The sequence below is a fragment of the Cyanistes caeruleus genome, chromosome Z (genome assembly GCF_971803275.1).
Source record: "Cyanistes caeruleus chromosome Z, bCyaCae1.hap1.1, whole genome shotgun sequence".
Taxonomy (NCBI): domain Eukaryota; kingdom Metazoa; phylum Chordata; class Aves; order Passeriformes; family Paridae; genus Cyanistes; species Cyanistes caeruleus.
In genome coordinates, this window is record NC_141732.1 from 64377311 (window position 1) to 64383912 (window position 6602).

Sequence of the window (6602 nt, forward strand, 5' to 3'; positions counted from 1 at the left end):
GCTTGCTGTACTCCATTACCTGCCAAATATTTTCCAGACCTTTTTTTGAAGTGACCACCTGCAGGGTTTCTGTGCTTCTGTGCTTACTGCACTAACACGTACCAAATACTGTAAACTTCAGTATGTTGCAGAGGCATGAGTAAATAACTACAGCACAACAACCTACTGGCCTTGATTATTCACCAGGAGCTGTGTCACAATCCTGAGCAGAGCAGAACGAGCTCAAAAAGGATATATGTGCAGGAAAGAAGCAGTTGGACACTACAAAACTGGGTTGGTCATTGGCCATAGCACAATAAAACCTGCCACTGTGGTGTGTGGGGGCTTAGACCCAGCTCTTGTTTAAGGTTGTGGGAAGGAAGACCTTAAATGAGGTTAGTGGGATTTGGCTCAGCACAGGAATACAGAGAGAACTGAAAAAAACTGAGGGGAAAAAAGCAAAAGCTATATAAAAGTGGGAAGAATAATGTACCATTGTTCTCACTTTACACCTGGGGGGTCTCAGAGGATATTGCAACACAAATTAGTCCCTTTTAACTGTTTGAGGTACATGATGGGAGACGTCACACCACGAAGCCCCATGTCCACCAGCTGGTGTTTAACTTGGCAAAGGCAAGACTTTCACACCCTCACTCACGTGAGCAGAGCCTGTCTCTGTCACTGATGGAAAAGACTGTGTGATAAAGTCTGGAAACCACAGCCCAACAGTTGAGTTGGGTTAGATCAGAGTTCAGATGCTGGGCTTCCTGTGCGTGATCTCCTGCAATTACTTCATTCACATCATCACAATTTTTTGTTTATGGGTGATGGATTATGTGGAAGAGTATCACTGCTAGGCTCGACTGCCCCTGCCCAGCCCCTGTGGATCCCCCACCCATTAACCCACCCACTTACCCACACACTTACCCGGCCTCATCTCAGCCCCCAGGGCCTCTCCCCAGCAACAGTTAGCAAGCAGCAGCCTTCACTCGGTTTCTGTCCACCCTGAGGCTTTATTCCCTACCCATGTAGGGAATGGGAGGGAAGCTTTGCTAGCTTTGAAGTACCAGAGTCTTGGGAGAGTGCCTGCCCTCCCACCTCTCCCTGTGAGGAGGGGTACTTTGGGTCAGGGAGAGTGGAAGGAGTCCTGCAAAGCATTCCACAGTTCTGCATTTTGTTAGCACCTCTTCCACATGGTGGAAGAATAACTGGTTCTGCTGCTGGAGATGGGCAGAAGAAAGGTCCAGGAAAAGGAGGTGACCACAGGTGTCATTCGCTGCTAAAAGCACTGCTGGGCTGGCTCTCAGAACTGAGATCAAAACAGGAGAGTAGCTCCATGGATGTTACAGATTTGCCATTACAAACACCAACAAAGCCTGAAAAAATTGAGCTGGAAACACATTTTTTTACCAGATTGAGAAGAACAAATTTTCAGCAGCTTGTGGCAGAGTTTACTACATACTAACAGAGCATTTGTAATTTCACTTTCACTCAGTGACAGAAATTTAGTCTTGTCTCTTTTAACCCAGTATTCCTTGACATTATTCTCTAGGTGCCTGTGAGGTGTCCCCTTGGGCAATCCTCCCAGTTCCTAAACACTGGCCTCTTCTACCAGACCAGCTCTCCTGTCCTATTTTTATCTTTACTGGGAATTTATGAGTGGATTAAGGGATCCTGCCTCAGGAATCCCTCTGCCCTTGGCCAGGCATATGCTCCTGTCTATGTCCCCACTTCTCAGCTTCGTCTGTGCAGAGCTGACTTCTCTGTCACACTTTTGCCTCTGTATCTGTTTTTACTTAGGTCTTGTAGGTAGCAGTATTGCTTAAGGGTAATATTCTGAGAGGTCTGACTCGCTCGTTTCCTGTCGCTCAGTCATGATTTGGCATAGAGGGCAGCCCCTAAGGCTGTGCAAAGAGCTGTCAAACAGCACTGACATGTGATGTGTGGCACTGAGCAGAGGACACAGTGCTGCTGACACGCAGCCCTCGCCTCTGTCCATGAGAGGGGACTGACGGCTCATACACATCACACTGGGGTGCAGATGCCAGTCAGGTTCAGTGCTTATGTTCTTCCTGCTCTTGTGCTGAGCAGTAGTGCTTGATGTTTTGTACTAATTTTGGTTGTACATCTAATGCATGTTCAGTGTTTTGTTAATTATTTTTTTTAAACAAGCTTCTATTTCTTAGTACAGAGGGTGTCAATATCTATTGTCATAAACTATTGTTTCCTGAAAGTGTGATGGTATGTTTGAAGCATGGACTGCCTCCATAATTTCTAGTTAAAGTCTTTGTTTTATCTTCTGACTACAGAGCCACCTGCTACCTAACAAGCTGTAAAAGTAACCTTCTTTTTGGGCAATGCAATCTGGCATCAGCAAGAAACATTTAGAAAACAGAATTAAAACCAAACAAGCCATCAGATTTTAAAGATAATTATATTGAATACTTACCAAAAAGAAATAAACTCAGAAGGCTCTTTCAAACTCTGAATTAGTCAGTTCATCATAGTTGGACAAATTACAGTAAGTAATTTTTGTGTGTCTGCTTATCTTTTAATTACAGATTACTAATTTCAAATATGCATCCGAATTTCATCAGTGACCAGGCAGCTGGTTCAGACACTTCTATCCCAGTACACTTATAACCCCACAATCATCTGAATGAGCTCTTTTTGGATTTATTTATGCAATTCAGAATTAATGTCCAACAGACTACAAGTAGGTTTAATTTTATCACATTTCAAGGTGGCACAGGTTTTTTCAAAGCAAGGAACCACAGAAAGGTGGACAAAAAGACCTTTATTAAAAAAAAAAAAAGCCCTTTTATAATAATACAATAGGAATTTATATACCTTAGCTACTTACAAAAGCTTATATTATATTTAATATATAAACAATAGATTTTCAGAGACTTCATTCTTATGGATTATTAATGCATTTTCTTGTAAAAAGCAAGAAAATTTGCCCTACTAACACATTCTTACAGCACCTTTATTTCAATAAAAACCAAGCTTCTTTGCAGCCACACAGAAAATCAAGTAATAATTAGAGCAGTAGTAATATCAGTAAATGAAAAAAATCAAATATTGCTTTATGCACTCATAATTAAATCTGTACTAAAAAGCAATAGTTATGAGTATTTCATTAACTCTTAATTAATGAGTCCAGAGAAGAGCTATGAAGGTGATCAGAGGGATGGAGCACTTCTCTTGTGAGGAAACACTCAGAGAATTGTTCACCCTGGTGAAGAGAAGGCTCTGGGGTCACCCAATTGCTGCCTTCCAGTACCTGCAGGAAGCCTACAAGAAAGATGGGGAGGGACTTGTTACAAGAGCAAGTAGTGACAGGACAAGGGAGAATGGCTTCAAACTGAGAGAGAGTAGGTTTACATGAGATGTTGGGAAGAATTTCTTTACTCAGAGGATAGTGACTGGATCTGGAACTGTTTGCCCAGAAGTTGTGGTTCCCCTGTCCCTGTTAACTGTTCAAGGCCAAGCTGGGTGGAGCTTTGAGCAATGTGATCCAGTGGAAGGTGATCCTATCCATGGCAGGGGAGTTGGAATAGATGAAATTTAGGGACTCTTCCAATCCAAATGATTCTAGGAATTCCATTTAAAGGAAAAAATGGTACATGGTTGTTGGCTGAGGTTATCTTGAAACAATGTAGAAGATGTTACCTGTTAGGATGTACTCACTGGTCAGTCTGTCTCAAACTGTTACAGCCAAAAGTAACAGATATTTTTTTAGCTCAGAAAGAATACCAGAAAATTGTTACCAGAAAAAAAGCAGAAATGTTTTGAAAATAGAAGAATGAAAATAGGGTGAACTAGTATATGTGTAAAACCTGTGACACTATCACTTTGACAGTGACATGGCTTTCACTTGGGCATCCCTTGCCAAAAGCCACAGTCCTTTCTGGATACTGGTCTTAGCAGTGTTCAAGTAACAAATATTTGCACTGAGCTCATAATTTTTCTCAGAACGTTGGGCATGCTGATGGAGATCTGTGGAAAAACTTTACTTTTCCTTTTCACTTGTGGCTGTGAGAGGTCCTGTCTTTCAAAGTGGTTCAGACCTTGCCAACAAATTCCTCCAATGTACAATCCACATCATAATGAAAAGAATAATTATGGATGCTAGCTTTAGAACAGGCTGCAGAGAGCTGCAGAGACTGCAGGCCCATGGTCTCTCAGTCCTGCCTGAGAAGCTAGCCTGAGAATTCAAAGGAGGATTTCAAAACAATCCTCAGAGACAGAAAACAACTGCCAGGTGCTGTTTGTCTGTTCCTTGTGTTTACCTTGCAGGAGAGAGTCAGGGGGGCAAAGTGCCCCTGACCAATGATGGTAATGTAGCACTTTGCTAGCCAATAAGAGTTTCTTTTCTGTACTTTCCACGGATCTGTCTATAAGACAGGGCTGAAGCAATAAACTGGGGAATTCTCGTGTTGTGACTCCCTTGAGAGTCCCGTGTCATTCTTTCTAGCCGTTCCCAATCAGAACGACATCTGGTGACCCCGACGTGATGTTGAACCGACCCCTGAGGTCCGGTAACCCGACGTGAAGTGCAGCTGACCCCCGAGGTCAGAAAGCAACCGACGTGACTTCTGCTAATCCCCTGAGGGTAAGCAGCAAGCGGGAAAAAGCCAGCCCTTCCCCCTAGAGGGGTAAGTGGAATTCTCCTGGGATTTCCTAGAGGAAGCTGGTTCTGGAAACCAACAGGATAACGGAGCCTTGCCGGTGAACGGGTTTGGAACGGCTGTCTTGGCGAAGCAGAGCTCAAATTCCCGGGTCCGAGCCGATAGCGTGTGCATAATTGCATTCGTGGAGCCGCCAAGATAAAGTCCTCATAATGGGGAACTGTACTTCAGCTGATGAACAGCTTGCCTACCTTGCATGGCAGGATGCCCTGCCCCGCATGGGACTCAGTGTTTCTGAAGATGCCATGCGTGCTTTATTTCAGTGGGTGAAAGAGCAAGGTTTTGACATAACTATGGACAATGCCTTTGATCTCAAACTTTGGCTGTCGATAGAGAACCATTTATGTATGGAATTCATTAACGGAGATATCAGCGTGTGTAGCCTGGCAGCCACCTGGGGAGTGCTTTTTAAAGCGCTGAAACGGAGCCAGTCTGAGGACAGTGAAACCGGGAGGAGAAACTTTGATGCCGAAAGTTCCTCCGTTGTACAAGATAAGGGACCGGGAGATGAAACCGTGGATGAGCTGCATAGTGCTCTTTTAGCTCTGCCCAGACCCTCGGAGGACTTTGGCGGCGAGCGGGAGCAATCTGCAGCCCGAAAATTTCCCTCTCCAGAGAGGTTTAAGCGCTCAACTCCCCCGCACCCAGCGCGCGGGGCGCTGCCGAAAGAGTCCGAGCGCGGGTCCGGAACACGGCGGGCCGCCGCCTCCGGGGGGGCCCGCCCAAGCAAACCCCCCCTGTACCAACGCGGCGGGGCGCGCGACTCCCCCTGGCAGAAAAGCAGCGGGGGGAACCGGCGGCTTCGCTTGCCCCGCGTGTGCGCGAACCAATCCCCCCGGTACCAACGCGGCGGGGCGCGCGGCTGCCACTGGCGAGAAAGCGCGGGGGGGGGGCCGGTGGCCTCGCTCGCCCCGCGCGTGTGCGAGACGGCTCGCCCTCATGGTTGCCCCGCGCTCCAGCAGGGAAGAGCGGGAGGGAGAGAGAGCGCTTGCCGTGCTGCGCTCCCGATCTAAGCTCTAGCAGCGGCCCCCCCGCACCCATAAAGGTGGCGGGGGGAGAGAAAGACAGCGGCAGGCCCCTTCACCGGGACCTTCTGCACCGACCCGAAGAAATACCTCAACAAACCCTCCAGCGGTCTGAGCCGCGCCAAAGTCCTGCAACCCCTGCGTGACCCAAACTAACTCACTTCGTACCTTTTAAGTCTTGTGTTTACAAAACTAACAACCAACCGTGAAGAAATGGTAACTTCGAGTTCCCTAAACCTTCCTGAAATTCATGAACTACTGTTCAAACCCGATGAACAACAACAGCAACCATAGAAACTTTATAAATCCCTCAAAAATCCCTCAATTATACTTGAAAAAAAAAAAAAAAAAAAAAAAAGCAGGATAAGAAGAGGGGATCAAAGCAGCATGAATTGCATTGTGCATTGTTTTTATCACTTCGGTGTTCTTTCAAACTACTCTATTGACATGTTGGACTGTCAATTCGAACGGACTAACAATGTTGTATATAGTGTTTTGTATAGTGTGTGTATTAATTCACTGAATTAGAAATACTAGAGTCAACCATCAAGTCCTTGCAAAGAGAACAAATCTTAAATACCAAAACATAAGCCAAAATTCTAGATGAATTCTAGATCAGCATCCATTCAAAGTTCTAGCAAAGAAACCTCTTGAGCTGTGTTTGTTCTCTATCCTACAAGGGCCCAGTAGAATATAACAAACACTGCCTTTTTTATTTTTTCTAACAGAAAAGGGTGAGTTATGGATGCTAGCTTTGGAACAGGCTGCAGGGAGCTGCAGAGACTGCAGGCCCATAGCCTCTCAGTCCTGCCTGAGAAGCTAGCCTGAGAATTCAAAGGAGGATTTCAAAACAATCCTCAGAGACAGAAAACAACTGCCAGGTGCTGTTTGTCTGTTCCTTGTG